Source organism: Sturnira hondurensis, unplaced genomic scaffold (assembly GCF_014824575.4).
Source record: "Sturnira hondurensis isolate 20B ecotype Veracruz unplaced genomic scaffold, ASM1482457v3 Scaffold0021490, whole genome shotgun sequence".
NCBI lineage: Eukaryota > Metazoa > Chordata > Mammalia > Chiroptera > Phyllostomidae > Sturnira > Sturnira hondurensis.
In genome coordinates this window covers 1,043,370-1,064,481 of record NW_028094121.1, presented here as the reverse complement: position 1 = coordinate 1,064,481, position 21,112 = coordinate 1,043,370, and the positions used below count along the sequence as shown (strand labels likewise).

Below are 21,112 nucleotides of genomic sequence, written 5' to 3'. Positions count from 1 at the left end.
ACCGGTATGGTGCTGATGAGTGACAGGAGCCCTGGGCGCAGTGAGACGGACTCATGTTCATGTCCAAGTCCCTGCTACTGACTTGACCAAATTACTCCCGCATCTCATCCTCAGTTCCCATGCTTGTCAAATGGGAGTACTGCCACCTGATACGTAGGGCTGTCATCAGGACAAAACAGGGTGTCAAAGGACACTGTGTACCATTTGTCCACACTGGGCAGAGGTACAGCATCAAGGTGAGGCTCCAGAAGGCTCTATACACACAGCCGAGGACATTTCAGTCACCCAGCTGTCCAGCAGCAGACGCACTCCCCAGCCGTTTCCTGGGAAGTCTCTCTCAGCTGTTCCAGCTCAAATCCAAGCCTGTCCTATAAAAACACAGCGCTGTCCAGAGGAGCAACTGCTTGTGTGTTTGGTGGGCCACCTGCCCGCCGGGTCCAGCCTGCTGGGCCACGAACATCAACAACTGCCCCTTCCTGCTGGGAGAAGGAACAGGGAGCCGGCTTGTTCCCTGAGAGCAGAGGACTGGCGGGTGACGAGGCACATTTTCAGGTGGGACCCTTCTTCCCGCTGTTGGCAGCTCTCTGCATAAGGCGTCTATTATACGTGAGTCCCAAGGCCAGAGGGCCTGAGCGGCTGAGCTAAAATTAGTGTAAAATGCGCCCCCGCCAGAGACAGAGAACATCCGAAGGTCAGATGCCCCAAGTCCGCCGCCCAGGCAGGAGTGGGGCGCAGGCACCGAACAGCTGTGGCGGCAGCTGCCTCCGGTTGCTCTCGGGCCCTGCCCAGAGACCCGGTTAATGGCTCAGCGTGAGTTAAAAAATAGAAGGTAGAGTATAATCCCAAACATGTTTTTTAAAAAGCCTGTGTATGGGCACAGAGAAAAGGTGGGAGGTGCTGCCACTGAATGTCTAAAAGGCTGTCTTGAGTTGCAAAACGTGGAAAGAGTGGCCGAATGCTTTTCCCGTGCTTTCCAAAATTCCCTCAATCAATATTTATTTATTTTGTCATCAGAAGAAAAGATAATAAAGGGTGCTGTAAATGACATTTTTACCTTAAATGAATTTAATGTGTATTTTAAATTTATAGAAATGATTATATGCTCACAGACATAGAGTATATATGTGTGTGCGGATGTATTTATATATCTAGTTTACCGGTGGTGGCAGCTTTGAGTCCTGGAATGTCCAGGATGGCTGGCGTTGAAGATCAACATTCTCCAACTCTCTATTTTATGGAGAAAAATGAGGCCCTAGAAGTAAAGCAATAAGCCCAGAAATTACCTTTCACTGAGCCTGGTCCTGCACTGGAGTTTCCCCAAACCTTGCCCCCTTTAATTCTAGAGTTGTTTGTATTCCCATTTTACGGAGACGGAAGCTGAGGTACAAAAAAAAAGTGAACCAATTCACTCGAGGATGCCCCACTAGGAAGACACAGAGCTCAGTTCCAATCCTAGTTTTCCATCCATAGCCCACTGAGCTTAAAGAAAGAAAGGAAATCTTTGAAAAATATCTGCTCCCTGAAGGCTCAAATGTTCAGGAAGCCACCCCTTACAGGGGAGTTTTGAATTGTCTTTGCTGAGCCCATCTTGGGTGGTGCACCCCTTCCCTGCCTCTGGGGGACTTGTGTTCCTGTCGCTGGACCAGCCCCCAGGTGTCTTTGAGGGATGGGTGACAAACAGTGGTGTGGGGACCCAAAGGGTTCAGCGCCGTTTCTTTCCTGATGTGGGACAGGGCAGGCAAGTAAGACTTGCAGGAGAAGGCAGGCAGGTGTCAGGTCTCCAGGTCGGGAAGGGCTGGCCAGAGAGGCCGCTGTGAACGGGCTCCCTCCTCTGGGCCCCTCGCAGTGAATGCCCCAGACCTGGCCGTGCCTCAGCTGCTCGGAGCAGAAGCCTTTGCTCCCACTGCAACCTCTGCCTGCGGAGCCTGTCCCTCTCCACGTTTTCTTCCTCAACTCTTCCAGGGCCCATTCATCCGCACACGTGGGCATCTCGTCTGGTGCACCTTTTTATCGAGTGCCGACTGTGCACCAGAGCAAGACTGACGCAGCCCTGTCAGTTCTTCGAGAGGGCTTAGTGCTTAGGTTACCTCGGCCTTCCGCACATGGGCTCAGAGGCCAGAATGCCCGGGTTCAGCCTGGCTACGCCACTTCCCGGCTGTGTGTGCTCAGAACAATTACTCAGCCCCTGTGTGCATCATTCTTCCCATCTTTAAACAAGGGTAATCACAGCATCTGCTTCATAGAGTTGTGCAGGTAGAGTGAAAGTCCATACAAAAGATCTTAGAACAATGCCTGGCACGGATAAGCCCTCAGTAACCATCAGCTATTATAATCACTCTTCTTAGCACCATCTGGCTCAGACTCCCTCCTTAGGACGCCCCTTGCCCCCTGGCTGCCCCCGCCTCTGTGGGCCTGTGACACTTGGAATGTCTTCCCAATAGAGAGCATCAGTGGTTATGTGGGGAGAGCAGTTGAGGCCTGTCCGCCTTCTTCTCTGTCCTTGGGGCAGGGACCAAGTTTTAGTCACCTTAAGACAGGAGAATTCCTTGGCAAGTGGAATAGGGAAACTGAGGCAGACAGCTGAGCAAACTGGCCCAGCAATTTATGGCCAGATACAAATGGTCACCTTGAGGGAGATAACATCTCGGCCTCGGTTGTATTTCAGCTCCAGGCCCAGGAAAGCAGCAAAGCCAGGTGGGGGAGGCCAGAACCCACCACAATGACTAAAGACCCCTGCCCTGCCACTGACCAGCAGTGGAAATCACAACCCTGAAAGGGCACACCTGGAGAACTGGTGAGTGGTCTGCTGAAACCTCCCCTGAGCCCTCCCCTAAGATTCCCCGCCTGAAAGAGAGAGAGAAAAACTCAGGGCAAGGACCCAGGGCTCCAGGTCTCCCTCTGGGGAGAGCAGTCCATGCCTTGCCCTTCTTTGCTCACAGGTAACCATCTCAACTCCAGCAGGGGTGTCCATCCTGTGGCCCGCGGGCCACATGTGGCCCAGAACGGCTATGAATGTGGCCCAACACAAAATTGTAAATTCACTTAAAACCTTTTTTTTTTTGCTCATCAGTTTTTGTTAGTGATTGTGTATTTATTGTGGGGCCCAAGACAATGCTTCTTCTCAGTGTAGCTCAGAGACGCCAAAAGGTTAGACACCTCTGCTAAGGCAATGGGCAGCTGGCAGCTTGTCCCAGGCTACTCCCCTGGACCTGCCCCAAGGCCCCCTTTTCTCTTCTAAGCCCTTTCCTATTTTGCTGTCCCCAGCTTTCATAAATGTGTCCTCATAGTCACCTGGACTTGTGCTGTAAAGTCTTTTCTATACAAAGTCAAGAGCCCACGCATACCGGCTGGCCCTAGGCAGACCCGCTCATGACCAGGCCCTGTCCGGCAATGATCTCTGTCCCGGCCCCCCACACAAACACAGAGACCACATCTCCAGGATGACTTCAAAGTTTATGGGTAACCGGTGCCCTCAACTCTAACCAAGCAAAGCCTTAGAAGCTCCCGGCTGCCTGGGCACTGGAGGTTGCGTATCTGGCCTTACCCCAGAGCTCGCTGGTGTTCCTTTAAGCCTGGCCCGAGCTGGCAAGGCAGCTGGGCACCAGGCTCCCTTGAATGCTTCTCTGTGACGGGGAGCTCTGGCAGGCAGGTCATTATAAACACCAACACCGCTGCCCTACCACACTGGGGTGTTTCCCACGGCTATGCCTCTGCGCCTGCCAGGCCCTCCACCCAGAATGCCCTCTCTCCCTTCCCGAGTCCTCCTGCGAGCGGTCTGACAACCCCCTGTAGATCCTCCAGTGCAGCCCACACACCCCTGCCTCCGCATCAGAGCCCCGGACAGAGTCTGTGGCTCCCTCTCCTCTCCGCTTTTCATGTGTCATGTGTGTGTGTGTCTGCTGCCACTCATTCTCACAGTGGCTTGGTGTTCGCTTGTTCATGCATCCCCTCCCCCCAGGGTCCACAGGGCCCAGGGCAGAGGAGTCTCAGGAAAGTGCTGCTGAACGAATTTTTAAAGGGAAGTCAAGGCAACTGGCCTGCCTTCCTGCTAAGGCAGATGTGCTAACGTCTCACACCCCTTCTGAAGCCAAACTCTCGCAGGCCTGTCCAGGCCATCGCTGCCCATCAGTAGCCACTGCCCATCCCGGGGGTGTGCGTTGACAGAGGAAGGTGGGATGCAAGTGCCAACCACAAGACGGGCTCTGAGCTGGCTTTTCACAGACACTTGGCCTTGGAGTCCGGAACCACCTGAGGAGGTAGGTATTTTACAGATGAAGACCCCGAGGCTCAGACCAGCTACGCTGTTCCCCAAGCGGATGACAGTGGGCAGCACGGGCGTCCAGCTCTCTCGTCCAGAACCTACTTTTCCTACTGTCCCACTGGATGACAGATGGGAAAGCGTTTTGAGTTCTGCCAAGAGACAAAACTGTGAAACTATAAAATGATGAAGGATTACCTGCTGCACAGAAAAACTCTCGGAGGGAGCTGCCTTGTCATTATCTAGGCCCAAGGGGGCCAAAGAACAGCACAGAATTCTTGAAGGTGGCTGCCCGAGGGCAGCCTATTGTTCTTCAGGGACAGGAGAGGAAGAGAGCTGGGTGGGGTGGGAAGAGGTGTTTTGATCACAAGCCAAGCAGCCCTCTACCGGAGGGAGCTACAGCACAGGACAGGGACCCTGGAGTGACTGGGGCTCCCTGTGTCAGGAGACCTGAAGGGCTGCAGTGGGGCCTGAGCCTAAGACACTGGGCCACAGACACCTCAGCAAGCAGCAGCCTGCCCTGGGCCTTCCCCTGTTCTGGTTCAGTAGCTTTTAACAGGAGCACCTCCTCTGAGCTCTCAGCCTCTCCCCTGGGCCCAGAGGCCTCTCTTGAAAACACAAAGCTGACTATGTACCTTCCTTGGTCATACAGGGCCCAACCCAAGCCCCTTGGCATGGCATTCAAGGGCCTGCCCTCTTCCGCCAGCCTCACTTCGCACACTCCTCCTCTGTGCCTGCGGCCCAGGCATTCTGCCTTTGTACCTGCTTTCTCCTCATTCTAGAATGTCCTGCTTCTTTTTTTTTTTAAAACTGGTGGACTTCTACTCATTCTTCAAAGCCCAGTTCAAGTGTCACCTTCAAACGGTCTTTGCTGAACCACCCCCACAACCAAACCCAAACAGAATGGAGCCCTCCCTCCCAGATTTTCTATATTGGGGCTCTCTGCATGTCATCTCCATCGATGGGAAGCTCCTTAAGGACAGTGACATCTGTCATTCATTCATGTGCCTCAGTGCCCAGCACAGAGGGTACAGCACAGCAGGCAACAAATACACCCCGATGACCAGGCCCTGCCTGTCCCCACATAGCATTTCACGCCCAGGAACTCCCACAGCTCACTCCAGATGGGGCCCAGATGTTGCCCCTGCCTTCAATAAAGTCACCATGGTGGGGAGACAACATGGAAGCCAATGACTGAACCGGGGAGGTGTAAGTGATGGTAGAGGCGGGTACTGTGTGCTGAGTCCAGCTGGATGGTCAGCAGAGGCTCCCCAGAGAACCAAGTGTAAGGTCCAGGCCAGCCCACTGGTATGGATAACAGGGCACTAGAAGGGGGGCCATGGGAAGAGCATGGGGAAAAATAAGGAGGGGTGAAATGCTGCTCCCTCTGGGGACCGCCACAGGGCTGGAGAGCAGGGGTGGGTGTAGCAGAGCTGGGGCTGGGGTTAGGCTGGAGAGGGGCAGTGCCAGGTTGCAGAGGATCCCCCCAGGTTGTCTCACCTGCTTTTAGCTTCCTCCTACTCCCTAGCCCCCAAGGTCCATGCTTTGCAGCTGAGCCAACCAAGCAGTGTTATGTGCCCAGGAGCCTCTGAGGCTGGGTCTCCCTGCTGAGGAAGCACATATGCCCCTCCCAGCCCAGACACCACGTGCCCATCCTCAAACCACCTTGAGGCCCAGTGTGGCCCTCTCCTCCCTCAGAGGCCAGGCCTGGACCAGACTCAGGCCGCAGCCTGGAAGCAGGCTGGGGACAGAGTGTTGAGTTCCTGGCATGTGTCCCCTGAGCCTTGATCAAGACTGAGAGTGGCATGGTGGAGGGGCAGCCTCCCTCCTGCCAGGCAGCTCCAAGTGCTGGACAAAGGGCCTCTGCGTACTGTCCAGGCCTCATCTCCTAGGCAGCTCCCCCTGGGAGCCTGCACTGCAGATCTGCCTGTGAGCTTCGGCCCTATACCTACTTCTGCTCTAAATGAGGGCCTCACTGTTAGGTTATAACCTGGTCTCCCAGCCTGCATTGCCCCTCACTCAGCTTGCTCTTCACCCCCACATTCTGCTGCGGGCCTGCCCAGCCGTCAGTGTGCAGGCAGTCGCTGCCCTTCCCACCTGGGCACTGGCAGCCTATAGTGTCTGCGGTGTGCTGCCCAGGTGTGGGCAGGTGTGTGGCTGGTGGCCGTCCGGGTCTGAGTCTGATTGTAAGCAGTTTGCTGGAAGGGAGACAGGCCCCTAAGCACAGACATGCACACATGTGGCATATACATAGCCCGGCCCAGGCTCCCTGCGGAGTGAGGTCCCAGGGAAGTGGCAGACGGCTCCTGTTCCCACCACCCCTCTCCCACCCATGGCCCAGAACAGCCAGTGGCTTGAGGCCCGCCCAGTTCACTGGGTTCGGCTCCCTCGCTGTCCATAGAAGGAAACAGAGACAAGAAAGGGAGGCTTTTGCTTGAGAATTTCCCGAGCAGGGTCAGACCCAGTTCCCTGGCTCCATCCTAGGATGCGTGCCCATCACCATGGGTTGTGTTTGCGGAAATGTCAGCTGAAGAGCTCTGGGCATTTAGCAGGTTTTTCCTGAAGTCTTAGTAAAGCATGGGGATCCATGCTCCTGCCACAGATGAAATCAGCTCCACCCACCTGCTGGCCACAACCATGGCCCGCTGGCCTTCGGGCTGTGCTGAAATTGCTCTGTGTCCTATGGTGTGAGGAAGAGGTGGCGGGGAGAGGGCTTACCTGCCCAAAGCCAGCCGTGGTCTCATGGTGGAGATGTGTCAGAGATGTCTTAGAGCTTGGAGGACTGTGCTGGAGGGAGACCTGTGGGCAGTAGAAAGTGAGACTATTATACCGGCACCATCTGTCAACCTCCACTTGAGTTTGAAAAATGCACCCGAAAGTGAGAATCACAGCCTCGGTGAGAATGGCCTCACAGCCAAGCCCCAGCTACCACCTCGCCCACACCACGGTCAACACAGGGGCAAGGGAAGCCTCTCCCAGGGACGCAGCCATAGTTTCATCACCCGCTCAGAGCTGACAGTCCTGTCACCAGCCCCTGCAGAACCCCCTGCAGTCTATTCCTTCTGTCGGGCTGAGAAACTGTCACTCCCGAGCACTCTTTGGTGCCCCCTCATCACCATTCTCCGTAATTCCTTCATTCTTCCTCCCGTCATTCATTCATTCACACAAGCACCACACGCTACGGTCAGGTCTCACAGAGATGCAGTCACCGAGAGTGACAGCACAGATATAGCAAGAAAGTCACTTGTAGAGACAGGACCAATGCCACGGGCTCTCAACACCCAGCCCAGCGGGTTTCCTCACTCCTTGGAGCGATCCCCGTGCCAGACAGTGGCCGAAGCGTATCCTATATGCTGTGCAGACGGCATGGTGCTTCCCACCACTTTCAGCACAAGGACTCCTTGTTGTGTGAAACTATTTCTCCAAACTCCTGCTGATGGTAACTCTACACTTAGTTTCTTTTCATCAGAAGAACAAACAACAATACAAAAGCCACAATGAACATAATGCTTTACAATTAACTTGTATTTTAGTAATCATAGCATCACCACATATATTTAAATAATGGTTCCACATACTCATTTGAGATGGGTTATTTACGTCTTCCGGGCTTAAGGCTTTGACCCCTCAGGGATCCAGTCGTTCAATATTCATTCAGTAGGTATTCACGGTGCATCTCTGAGATGCCAGGCCCCGTGCCTGCAGGTTAGGGACCCTGGTACGAGGAGGAGAGTTGGCTCTACAATAAGGCATGCTTAAAGTCAAGCCCAACTCATTGTGTTTCTACTCCAAAAAAACTGTTAATATTTTCATCTATGCCTCTCTGGTTTTTTTGTTTATGTACAGTTTTCATGTACAGTTTTTTGTTTATGTACAGAATTTTTTATACACAGGTGAAGTCATCCTGTGCATAAAACTTTGTAGCTTGTTCTTCTCAACCTTATATCTAAAGTTATTGTGTTCTTAAAGGGCACACACTATTCCATCAAGTAGATCAGAGGTCAGCGAGCTTGTTCTGTTAAAGGCCAGGTAGTAACTATTTTAGGCTTTTGGGTCCTACTCTCTGTCCCCATTGCTCCACTCTGCAGCTGTAGCACAAAAGCAGCCATAGACAATATGTAAATGAGCGGGCCTGTTCGTGTTCCAATAAAACTTTATTTACAAAAACGGGCTGTTGGTGGGGTTTGGCCTGCAGGCTATATAGTTTGCCATCCCCTGGTAGAGATGTACACTAATTTTTATTTCCATGTGTTAGCACTTAGGTTTGCTTTCAAATCTAAGATAGATAAGGCTGCATGGAAGTTTCTTACAACTTTTTTTGCTTAGGCTATATTCCTGGAAATTGGGATGACTGTGCCCCAAAGCATGGATATCTGTGAGGCGAAGTTGTTGGTGCATGCTATGAAATTGCTCCCCCCAAACAATCCACCAGCAGTGACGTGACAGCACCCCAAACCCAGTGCACAGTGGGCCTTGTCCTCCAAGACACTCCCAGCCTCCCCTGCTCCTGTATGTCTGGACTTTGCTTTTGTTTGATGTTTAAAGCCTTGCTCTTCACTTACTCTTGGATCTTCCTCATGTCCTTTTTGAGTAGGGGTCACATTTAGGGAACAGGGGAGCCAGGGAGGCACAGAGTCCTGAAGGCCCAGTGCAGATGGCACTGGCCAACAAGGCTGACAGCGGCCCTTCTCTGTTGGGCAAAGAACTTCGCATATGGACGGTAACTGGAACTTCCAGAGCCTGTATCACCGTGCGCCAGGTAGGGGTGGGGAGAGGAGGACACAGAGAGAAAGGACAACACGGTGGGAAGGGAAGAAAGGGGTTCTCGGGATTACGATGCCGGCTTCTCTCAGGCTCCACGTGTGTAAGCCTGGGCAAGTTCTCTCACTTCTGGGGATCTCCCTTTTTGTCATCTGCAAAGGGGATAAAACAATCACCTGTGCAGGGTTGTCTAGACAGGGTTCCTCTAGTCATGTCTCCTGCTCCAACTGGCCATTCCCGTGCCGTTAAGGTTGTGTATCTTTTACCTCCTACGAGAGACGTGTACCACGCCAATGTCTGTTGTGTCAATGGAGTTCAGTGGTTTGGGGCCGCTCAGCACCCTTTCTCACTACATCTGCAATAGCACCCTGACTCCATTTTGGGGAATTAGCTCCCCTGGTCTTGGTGGACATTAAAGCAAGCTTCCCGGCCTCCCTGCAGCCCAGGGGCAAACACAAGGCTGAGCTAAGCATATTGAATGCTCTCTTCCAGGCCCTGGGTCTTCCATTTCTGTGGCCATGACAGGACAGCCACTGATTAGTTCATTTTCTGTTGGGTCCTGGATCCTTTTCTGAGCCTGGTTTTCCAGCCTTCCTGTCAGACCTGTGAGATCCTTATTATCCTTCCAATTTAATTCTCTTTTGCTTAAGTTGCCCTGACATCACCTTCTGCTGCTTCCACCAAAGAGTCCAGATGGGTGGAGAGAAGAAGAAGTCAAAATGGCTTTGGTACAAAGGGCTGCGACCAGGTACCCTGGCACCAAATACAAAGAGGGAAAGTTCAAGTTGAATATTAGGAGCTACTCAATAAAGCTATTCCTCCCTGTTTCTTCTCTGCTGGAGGAGGCCTGCTTTTTTGTGGGGAGGTCAAACCTTCCACAGGTCCAGGGGGTAAACCATGCTCACTCCAGTCTGGCAGAGGTGGTGTGGTTCCTTGCCAGTGACTGGTTCGAGCATGGGCATGTGACTCGATTCTGGCTAATGAGACCTCTTACTCCCATTTTACAGCGAAGGGAGGTCTTTCTCTGAGTCTCTGGGAAAGGACTCCTTGGCTAGTAAAAAAGAAAAAAGGTTTGAGGGACAATGTTCCTCTTCTGTACCACCCACCATCCTGTCTGCAAATGGCCATGGAGACCCTGTCATGACCTTGGGTGAGATGATACCAATGTGGTTGGGTTGGCTGAAGGAGGAAGCTAGAAAGAATAGGAACCCTTGACATCGCTTGCCTGCTGAGTTCTTCAGCTTGGGAACTGCCCCCACCTCCAGGCTCTCAGAGTTAACGAAACCCTACTGTTGAAGCCTCTCGTAGTTAGGTTTCGGTTACCCGCAGCCCGCAGCATCAGAACACACAGCCAGAGTTTCAGACTTGGGAGTATGTACCCCAACAGCAGCCTGGCACTGCAGCATCACGGGCCAGGGGCAGGAAGTGGCTCGAAGAAGGGAGCATCTGGAGGTTGGGGCAAGCTTGTGATGGGTTCAGACAGAACCTCTCCTGGCAGTCTCCAATAGAGGCGTTCTCTGCAGCCAGAAGAATGGCAGCACCATTTTCTGGCAATCTTCCTTGTTTAGAGCAAGAACCCAGCCAGCACCTTGAGGACATGGGGGAGGGAATCTAACTCAAAGTGGGGTTTGGGTGGAATGGTAATAGCTAGTCAGGGTCTCAGGGTGTAGAGTTCATGTGTGGCTCTGACACTTGTGGAGAAGTGGAGTCCAAGCAAGGCAGGAGAACAGAGGCAGAAAGCAGCAAACCCAGGTCTGTAGAGTCACCAACACAACAGGGTTTGGGGAGGCTGCAGCCCAGTGGGCACCCCACCACCACCCATAGGAATCCAAGGTATGGAGTTCAGGGCAACCAGGTCAATGCCAGGCCCTGCCAGCCCCTTGGGCACTGATGAAATTTAGACTGCTTTAGCTCAGGTGTTGGACAGGCACACTGAGGGAGTGGTGCCTTCAGTGGAGCTGGGAGGTCAGAACTAACAGGGGCTTAAGTGAAGGAACATTTTCCATCAGGAGTTAGAGGATCTCCGGCGAGATTTCCAGCTTATGCCAACCCGAGTCTGATGGTGTGCAAGCAACCCAGGTGCCTTGAGGAGACAGCCCTGTTCAAGTCCAAGGGGACAGCCACTGAACCAGTCAGTAGCCCCTCCATCCTGTTCTTCGTGCATCAGCCCTGGGATCAGGCACTTCCTCCCGCTACATTCTCATCTGCACGCTCTGCCTCTTCAGAGCACCCACTGCCCCTTTCCTAATGCCCAACAGACCCCAGAAATAGTCCCTAGGGGTCATCTTTAGGCCAGAATAATCCCAAAGGGGCATCTAATATACCAACCTCACGTGACCAAAAGGGAAAAAGAGGTACAGAGAAGTGCAGGGGGTGAGTGCTCTTAACCTGTTGCGAGCCTGGGCAGTCTCATCCTCTCTCAGGCCAGGCCAATTCTGACATTCCATGGCTCTGCTTCAAAAGGACCAACATGTGAGCAGGAAATGAATTCTTTAGAGCCCCTTGGAATGGCTCCAATTTAAGCCTGGAGTGAGGGAGGGTTTGTCCCCTTTTTTTTTTAATCTCTCTTCTTCCAACACCTGGGTCCCCTGCATTCACCCTCAAGCTCCACCCAACTGCTTGTTCCCAAACCGGCCTTCCCTCTTACAATCATCATAATCATGCAAAGAATCTCCAGCCTGGACTCTCCTCTAATATCGTGCCCTGTCTCTGGAAACTGCCACTGTCTTATCCCGAGGTCCAGCACTGCCTTATTCCTCAGTCCCGGCTCAGGGCCCAGCTGCGGTCCCACACCCCAAGCCCGAGTCCCCAGGGCCTGGACTGTGCAGCATGGCGATGATATCGTGGTGGCCAAGAGTGGCTTCCAAAGCAGGTGCTCATCTGAGAGTTTTACATGAATTACTTTATCAAATCCCTAAGAGGACCATACCAGGCAGTTACTATCATTACGCCCATTTTACAGATGAGGCAGCGGAAGGCCCCGTTATCAAAGGTCACTGGACTGGTAAGTGGCAGTGCCCAATAGCCCCCTGATAGCCCCATGTCAGCCATTTCTCTGGACTCTGCTCTGCTTCGGGCCTGGACCAGATTCCTCTCATTGCCTCCCCCTGGGCTGGCCTTGAGCAACTGCTCTCCCTGAGGGCATGGGCAGTCACCGGGTCCTGGCCTTGCTCACTCACTACCACTCTAGGCTTCTGTCATGTCCTTCAGAGAGGACACAAGACTTGACAGGAGCTGGTTATTTGCAGATGTAGATTTCATGACAGCATCTATGAAGCTGGCTCCCTCTCACTCGTCACCGGCCATCACTGGGCTACGGCTCCAGAGGCTGGTGGTGCTGAGCACCACCCACCACCCAGGGGAAGCTGAGCGGCATAGTGAAAAAGCCTGACAGTCCTGTGCTTAGATCCCAGCCCCGTCCCACAGGGCAGTTCCGTGGGAAGGGTGGCTTCTCACAGCCTCCAAACACCCAGCTGTGAAGTGGGGCTAATAACACTGATCTTGAGTGGCCTTGGTGAGCACATGAGAAACGCTTCTATCTAGAGCCCAGCTTTCTGCGAAGGCTGGTTCCCTCCCCTGCTTTTTCCTTACCGGCACCTGCTCCTCTTGGTGCGCACTGTCTCCCGACGCCAGAGAGAGCCTCTCGGGGTGAGGAACCCGAGCAGCCCTGATGATGCCCTCCACGTGGCTGGCAGGGACCTAAGCACACTAAGCGCTGGCGATAAATATAGGGTCCAGGCACCTGATTCGAAACAATGGGCTATTCTGGGGTTTGAATTGCTCATCAAGGGGAAGGCAGGCTCTGGGCAGTGACCAGCCCTAGAAGGCCAGGACCAGCACTGGGGAGAAAAACAAAGGTGCAGGTGCAGCGAAGCCAGCCAGCAAGTTAAAAATCCCAGACTGCCGCTGAGGGAGGGCGACGAAAAAGCCTCTGGGGTGAGCAGTCTCACGGTGTACAAATGGGGAAACTGAGAACAGGGAGGAGAGCGCCTCAGCGAACGTTCATCAAGCACCTCCTCCAGGCCGGCTCTGTGCTCCGCGAAACAGTGTGTGGGCAGACAGACAGGACACATGCCGTCACACGACCCGTGACAAGTGCCAAGAGGAGGTACGGATGGGCTGTGGGAGCAAGAAGGAGGCACACCACCCTAATTGCACGGGTCATTCGTCTGCTCACCGATGTGCCTGGTGATCACGCGTGGGAGGCACTGGTTGTTAGGTGCTAGAGATGCGGCCCCGAACAAGGTCCAGTCCGGCCTCCCTGGGGCTTGTGGCCTCGTGACGGAGAAGGGCAGTCACAGGTAACGGAGCTGTGTGCCAGGATGTGTAACGCTATGAAGAAAAGCCCAGCAGAGGAACCTGTCACTGGATGGCATTTTAGGCAGATAGGTTGACGCTCAATTACAGATTCACTTCATCCCATGAGATAGGCAGGCAGTGAATGTTCTTCCGGGTGAAGAGGGAAACCAGGCCCTGGGAGCGCCTGCTTCGGGGGTCACAGAGAACCAGCAGGAGTAGGACTGCCCCAGGTGGCTTGTCTCACAGGCCAGAACTAACCCCTGCATGGTGCGGCAGCCCCTTGTCCCCATCACCACCATCCCTCCCTCCGTCCTGCCCAGGGGATGGGGCAGGGGGTGCAAGACGCAGCCTTGCCGGGTTGGGGGCCAGAGCCAGGCCCCTTCAGCTGCCACCACCTCCTGGCTCACCGGTCACCCACACTGGCCTCAGTCTACGGAGACTGGTGGAGCATCAGTCCTCCAGACGTGGCAGACTGCTCCCCACCCTCTGCCACCTCCCACAGATGTCAGCGGTGCTTTGGTGTCAGACACATGTGGTCCCTCCACTTCTGAGCTGTCTGACCTTGACGAGCTCCGAAGGGCATCTGTCAAAGCTGGATGTGGGGCCACTCTCACAGAGCCGCGGGAAGATCAAAGGCAGGGTGAAATGCCCACAAGCCTGTGGCCCACGGAGGGCCTGAGCAGCTCGGCCACCTCCCGCATAGGCTCCCTCCCGCTGGGCCTGGCTGAAATTGAACCTGGCCAAAAGCCCAGAGCATCTTCCCTCTGCAGGGCTCCCACGGCTTTGAGAGCGCTGGTGCTCTCTGCCTCTGTCTGTCTGGTTCCTGAACAAGATTGACAGCTCCCGGGGAGCAGCCTCTGGCTCCTGTGCAGCTCCAAGCCACCAGCCTGGGGCTCAGCATAGAGTCACACTCAGTCTCAGCTGCTGCTCTGTAAATGTCCCCTCGCAGCTTCCAGCCAGAAAAGCTGAACTTGAAAAATAACAGGGAAGGTAAAACCATGGATTCACAGTCAGCTTCTTTACTAGCCTAATGACCCTGGACAAGTTTTCTTTTCTTTCTTTTTTTTTTTTTTTGTAAATGAAGATAATCGGTACCTAAATCTCTGCAAAATTTCATTGTGATTTTGATATTATTGTTCCATTATATAATCCTAGGTTAAGACAAGAGTTTACTCGGTTTGTAACCTGGGGCTGTAATCCCCTCTGCCACGTCCAGCCCTCAGAGCGTGCAACTCTCCAGGACAGGGAATTACAGGGAACTGCACCTGATGGGCGGCCGTGCCATGTTTGGCTGCTTCTGAGCATTAGAACCTTTGCTGCCTGTTGCTGGAAGGCCTCCCATGCTGAGCTCTGGAATGCAGAGAAATAAGCTGGGGGCGGGGGGAGGTTGGCGAGTGTGAGGGAGGGTCTGGGAGAGGTGCAGGATGCTGGGAGGGCACTGGGAACCGGCATCTGGAAAGGACACCTCCAGTCACTGGGCCAGGGAGCGCTTCCTGATATGTCCCTCCACCGGCTGTCAGCCCCCCTTCCCAGATACTCATACCAATGCGCCTGCTCTACCCTAGGCTTCAGAGCCAGCCCAGCGCTTCCCAACGAAGACATCCTGCCCTGCTGCATCCTGCCTGGGGCTGCTCAGCGGCTGGGCCACAGGGGCCTGGGTTCTCAAGCCGTGATGTATGATTAATGACTCTGATGAGCTCACCAGCCCACGGAGGGAGGGGGATGCAAGGGGAGGCCAGAGGAAAGCTGGTTATGGATTTTAACCCTCTGATGTTACTGGCTGGGAATTTAACATCAATAATTCAAGGCAGCGGGGAGAAGAGGGTGAGAAAAATGCAAAAGAGAGAGGGAGGTAAGGACAAAAAGGAAGAGGAAGGGAAGGAATGGGGGAGGGGAAGGAGAAAGGACAAGAATCACAGATGCATTTACTGAGTTTCCCATGTGCTTATTTCGCCTCCTGTAGCTCCTTTAAGCCTTCTCTCCATCTGTGAAGCAGATACTGTCACCCTCATTGACCGGATAAAGACACTGAGGTTCCGAGAGGAAAAGCAAGGGCTTCAGGGGCAGGGGGACGTGAGCTATTGATCCAGGTCTGCCGAGTGCAGGACCCAGGGCGTTCCTACTACACCTGGACTCTGGCGTGCAGCCCGGTCCAGGGCACAGAGGGTCTCTTCGGCCTCGGGACGCCCAGCCCCAGCCGCACTCTGGGGCCTGAGGGCGGTGAGAGGAGTTGGAGGGCTTCGCCCCCAGGGAAGAGGCCAGCCTCTGGCCTTCTGGGCAGCACCAGAACTTTGTTGCTGGAGCTGAAAAAATTAACTGCTATATTTAAAAGCATTGTTCAGTTGCTATGGTAACAGAGGGGCTAAGAATAATATAAAAAGACGACGATATGCCAGGTTGTCACTGGCAACCCAATTTTAAGGGTGTGTGTATATGTTTTAAAGGGAGTAGGAGCGGGGGGGCAGGCAGTGAGGTTCAGACCGTCTTCCCTGCTTCTTCTAGCACCGTCTGCCGAGACACATCCCAGGGCTGGGATCTGACAGGGCTGCCCGAGTCGGGGGAGAGCTGGCACATCCTGGCCTTGAGCCCAAAGATAAAGGTGACTCTCATTCCCTAATTGCTGTCCCCTCCTGACAGCCATCCACTGCCTGCACAGCCCCCCCTCAGCTGTGGAACCCCAGCCAGAGGCACCTCTCAAACAGATGGTCCCGAAATAGCTTCCTTTCTCTGACCTGGGAGCTTGAAGCCAGCCTGGCAGACTCCCTGGGGACCACCAGGGAGAACAGATGGTCAACAGAGAAGAGCAGGAGACAGATTTATTGATCTGTTGCCTGTGTGTTAGGGCTGGGAGGAGGCTTGGGACAGATGCGGGCACAGGGTGGCCCTGGCTCTCTGAGGGGTCCTGGACAGAAGGACTAGGTCTAACCTTGTTCTGGAGCCTGGGCCCAGATGACCTGGAGAGGACCCACAGTAGGCCTAAGGAGGGACAGGGAGGTGGATGAAGACTGTGGTCCCCTGTACACCAACCAGCTGCTTGTCAGGGATGAGCGGGAAGTACCCACGGAGGCATGAAGAACTGGGCAGGAAAAAAGACAGATAAAATCCCTAAGAAGGTTTATTAACAGTCATGTTTTATGTGGACATCTACTTTTTCGGTTTCTTCTTAAGGTGAAGAAAACTGTAAATGTCCCAGAGAAACACAGTAGCCTTCTGTTTACCTTTTGCAAGTAAAAAGGGTGGATCCTTCCCCTACTGACATATTAAAAAAAAAACAGTCATGTTTTGGGAAGAGATCTGGTGTCTTTAACTCTGTTACAGGCATGCAATCTAAAGAAAAGTGTGAAATCAATCCAACCAGGGTCCCCAGGCCAGCCAGCTCTGTCACATTCTGCTGTGTGACCTTCAGCAAGGTCCTTAGCATCTCTGAGCCTTGGTCCTACCATAGGGAAGAAGACTCCCCCCCGCCCCAGGACTGTAGTTGGCTCTTGATAAACCAAAGTCTACAAAGCACCAGGCCTGCACATAGAACACCCATAGTAGGCGCACCATCTACCAGGAGAAAGCATCTACTAGGGGAGGGGTGGTTTCTCTATGTCATGCCAACCCCAGGGAGGCACAAATAAATAAGGACTGAGAGACAGCTGAGAAGGTGTCATTGCACAGAGATGGCTAGCAAGGGCACCCGGAATGGCCAGATGTGCCTAGGGGCCAGGTAATTCCAAAGGAAGAGGGAGGTCTAATGGAATGAGGAGGAGAGGGAGAGGGAGAGACAGAATTCCAGGCAGAATAAATGACTCGAGCAAAGGCAGCGAGGTGGGAAAGCACGAGGAGGGTCTGAGGGCAGCAGACAGACTTGCTGTGCTGGAAACTCCCAGCAAGGAGAGGTCGCTAGAGAAGGGAACTGATCAGATCCATGTTTCATGAAGACCCTTGTGGTGCTCAGCAGGGAAGCTAGATGGGCCTGGAGAACTAGAGGCAGGAAGGCCCATGGGATGCAGGTGCAAGAGTCCAGGCCAGACTTAAAGGGGCCTGGGCTGAGGCAGAACAGGACTGTGTAGTTTACAAGGCACGCCCATGTACCTTACCTCATTTGATCCAGCCAGGATGGGCAGAGGATACTGCCCCACCCAAGCTCTCCCCGATCCCTGCAGACATGGTTTCCCAACTCACCACATATACACATGGGTTCTCAAGCATCCCCTAGAAGTGGGCAAGTCCAGGAGAGCTGAGGGGGGGCCCAGATTAAGGAGAGGTCTCATGCCCTCTCCTCAGTGTGATCAGGGAGGGCTTCCTGGGAGAGGAGTGCTGGAGGCATTCTAGGCAGACAGTGTGGTACAAGTAAAGTTTGGCAAGGGGACTGGTCACAGTGCACTGGGGAAATAGCCCCTGGAGCTTGCTGCAGCTGATGCCTTCTGCAGGAGAGTTGGGAAAAAGCAGGTAGGAGATGTGGGCAGGGCTGGGTCCCAGACAGCCACAGATTTCAGACTGATGGGCTGCATTCTCTTGTGGGCAGTGAAGACCTCTGGGGAACCATGAGGGGTACAGGCAGGATGAAGACGTGTGAGCAAAGCAGTCTTAGGAAGCCAGCTGGGTCAGGCGTATAACTCCTTGCTCCTCTCCTCAACTCTCAGACGTAGCATCCTCTTTCCTGTCTGGCTGCCTGAGCACCAGCGGCACACACCGAACATCAACAGCCTGTCATGGAAAATGGGTATGTTTATTTAGCAACTATTATGTCATCAGGACACTGCCAGCTTCCCCATGCCTCCACCTTGCTGTCTTCCCCTTTTGGGGAAATCAAGTTGCCTCAGGTCCTGCTCTCTCAGGACACACACTTCCGGTCTTATCTTTCCATGGCGGAAGTGCCCAGACTTGTGTCTGAACCTCAGGGAGGTCAGGCTGAGTCAGCCCGTAGACAGAGAGCTGCCCCAAATGTCTCAATGTATGGGGACTGGACACCAGGTGGAGGTGTCTAGGCCAGGGCAGTCTGTTCAGCTTTTGCCCTTCTGTCTCCTTCAACAAATGTTATTGAGCATCTACTATGTGTTAGGCACTGGGCTAGGCACTGAATCAGACAAACAAAACCCCTGTCTCCTTGGAGCTTAAATTCTAATTGGGAAAACAGATAACTGAACAAGTAAATATTGTCAGGTAGTGAGGAGCACTAGGATAGAACTGAAAAACTTGGAGAAGGGAAAGGAACATGACCAGAGGAGATGTTTGAGTTGAGGTGGTCCCAGAAGGCTTCTCTAAGGAGGCGAGGTTCTAAGGGGATGGCATTTCAGCAGAGGTCTGAATGAAGTGAGGGTGCAGTGGAAAGAGAATTTTGAAGAAGAGCATTTCAGACAGAGGGAATGGTACGTGCAAAGGTCCTGAGGCAGGAATGAACTCCGTAAGTTTCTTTAAGTCCTCGTCTAGTGCTCTTGGGGGGAAAAAGAAGCTCAGAGAGGTTAAGTGACTTGCCTAGAATCATGTTGCTGATTAGTGGCCAAGCAGGGCCAGAGGGCAAGTGGGCTCCTAGCTGATTCAGGGCTCGCCTGCCACTGTGTGGGCAACCAGCCACATTTCAGGGCCCAGGCTCCAGCCAGAGTGTGGGTGCTGGCTGGTAACCATGGGCAGAGGCAGAAGGGAGGGTGCGTCAGTCATTCAGTAAAGAAATACTGACTGAGTGCCTACCACACCCCAAGCACTGGCTGTGGTGGGCCCCTGCCTTCCTGGGGCCCACACTCTAGTGAAGATCCAAGAATACAGGGATCACAGGATTCCAGGACACTAGAGTCTGCAGTCAGATTCTGGGAAACGCAGAGTGCACCCGATTGCATGTTAGCCTCAGAGAATCCAGAATCACCCAAGCACAACTTCTCGGCATAGAACAGTTGACAAGGCCCTTCAGCAGCATCTGGTCAACTGGAAAGAAGCTGGACCTGAGGCCTGATGCACTGAATATCCCATGTACAGCAGCTGGTGGCAGAGCCAAGATCACAACACCCAGGAGAACCAGGTTCCGGGGCTAGTGGGATGCTCTTGGGTAACTGACAAGAGCATAGGCTTGGGGTCCAGGCAGATTGGCTGTGGATCTGTACCCCCTGCTTGCAATGGCCTGGAATCTTTCTGAGCCTCAGTTTCCTCATCTGTAAAATGGGACTCATATGGCATTACCTCAAATAGTTGTGAGGATTAAGATAACGTATGTAGAGTGTTTAGCAGGACAAATGCTCCAAATGCTTGAAGTTGTTGTTATAATGACTAGCAAAACTTCAAGGACACTGGTATCTTTCTTTGAAGGTGATGAAGATTGGACCCAGCTGGGATCTGAACAGCTGACCCACCCCAGCTAGCAGGCCTAGTACCCACAGAGGGTCTGCTGGGGTGTTAGCTGGTGGGGAACAAGGGTTGTTTCACCCTCACCTTGAAACAGAAGCGCGGCATGTGTGTCCTGGCCCAAGCCCTCTCCCCTCCGCTTCTCCCCACTCCCTCCTTTGTCACTGTCTCTCATCGCCTCTCTCTCTCTCTCTCTTTCACACACACACACACACACACACACACACACTCAGAGGCATGTGCTACCATTATGGTCATAAGACCTTGACCTACCCCAGGGCGGTGGGAGACAAACCAGAGTGAAGGGAAGGAGAACAGCTTCCAGAAGATTTTAACTAGAGGTCGGGGTACATGTTTTAATCGTTTCTTGGCTGGCCTAAAACTAACCATGATGAAACTAGGGCCTACCCAGAGGTCAGGAGAGCAAAAGCCCGTGACCAAGTGACATTGATAAGAAACACCCCCTTGATAGCGGCAAGGGACCAAGGCCAGACAGCTGGAATGAAGGGATCAGACTGTGCTGTAGCGGCCACGGACAGCAGCCGCACAAAGGCAACTGGGCACCCCAGGGGACTTCCTGGAGGAGGAGGAGGATATCTGTCATTTGAGCTTTGAAGTTTGGGGAGAATTTGGACAAATAGAATTTGTTGCTCAGTATGAGAACTGTATTACAAGCAGAAAACAAAGCAGAACCAAAAAAGGCACAGAGGTTGGAACTTTTAGGATGCAGAATAACAGTGAGGTTCCATTGATGATTTAGGCTTTTTCTAAGTTGGGAGATGTGAGTGGGGAGGTGGAGCAAGAAGCCCTTTTTGCCCTGTTTTCACCTTTACCTTGAGCAAACAGCAGTGCCTTCATGCATGTGAACAACTCTAAAAAAAGTTGAGGCAGCTAAAGCAAGTCATTTTTCTTTCCTGTGCCTCACTTTTTCCATCTCCCAGATGGGTGTGTCCTGGACATGGGAGGGGCACTGCCCCAGAGCAGATGCTCCTGACCAATGGCAGTTGTTGGCCGCCCCACACTGCACAGGAGGCCTGTGGCCAATTTCTCTGTCCCCACCAGGACATCCATCTTTCTGGGACAAAAGCCACAAAATGAGAAGGATGACATGGTGACCAGGCTCAGAAGAGACACACAGAGCCTCACCCTCCACCGCACCCCAAATTCACAGCAGCCCCAGGTGGGTATCTGAACCTTGAAGAGGTACAGTGTCTTGCCTGAGACCTGTAGCTTGTTAAGGAGCAGAGTCTGGATTTGAACCCAGGACCACTTGGCTCCCAGACTCCAGATCTTCTCCACCAGGCCAGGCCATCTCTTTTTCTAAGTGGCACAGGCCAAGAACGTCAGCTGAGATGGAAAGCAATTCATTCTCAGTCCCACAAGGACTCAGACTTGGGAGCAATGAGGCTCAGCTACACCTGCCACTCCAGGGGCCCAGGCCCTCAGAGACTTGGCTCTGGTTTCAGCCAAGTG

The 21,112-nt window shown here is 53.4% G+C and overlaps 1 protein-coding gene and 1 non-coding gene across 4 annotated transcripts in view; one reads left to right on the top strand and one right to left on the bottom strand.

Annotated features, from left to right (window-relative positions):
- HIVEP3 (HIVEP zinc finger 3) overlaps positions 1 to 21,112 on the bottom strand; it is a 410,805-nt gene that overhangs the window by 141,879 nt on the left and 247,814 nt on the right. For all 3 annotated transcript variants that reach the window (XM_037032649.1, XM_037032652.1, XM_037032653.1), the window contains one exon: positions 6,977 to 7,057. The gene's annotated coding sequence lies outside the window, so the exon portion shown is untranslated. The remainder of the gene's footprint in view (positions 1 to 6,976; positions 7,058 to 21,112) is intronic.
- Positions 16,456 to 16,579, top strand: LOC118977695 (small Cajal body-specific RNA 24). Its single transcript, XR_005064588.1, has one exon.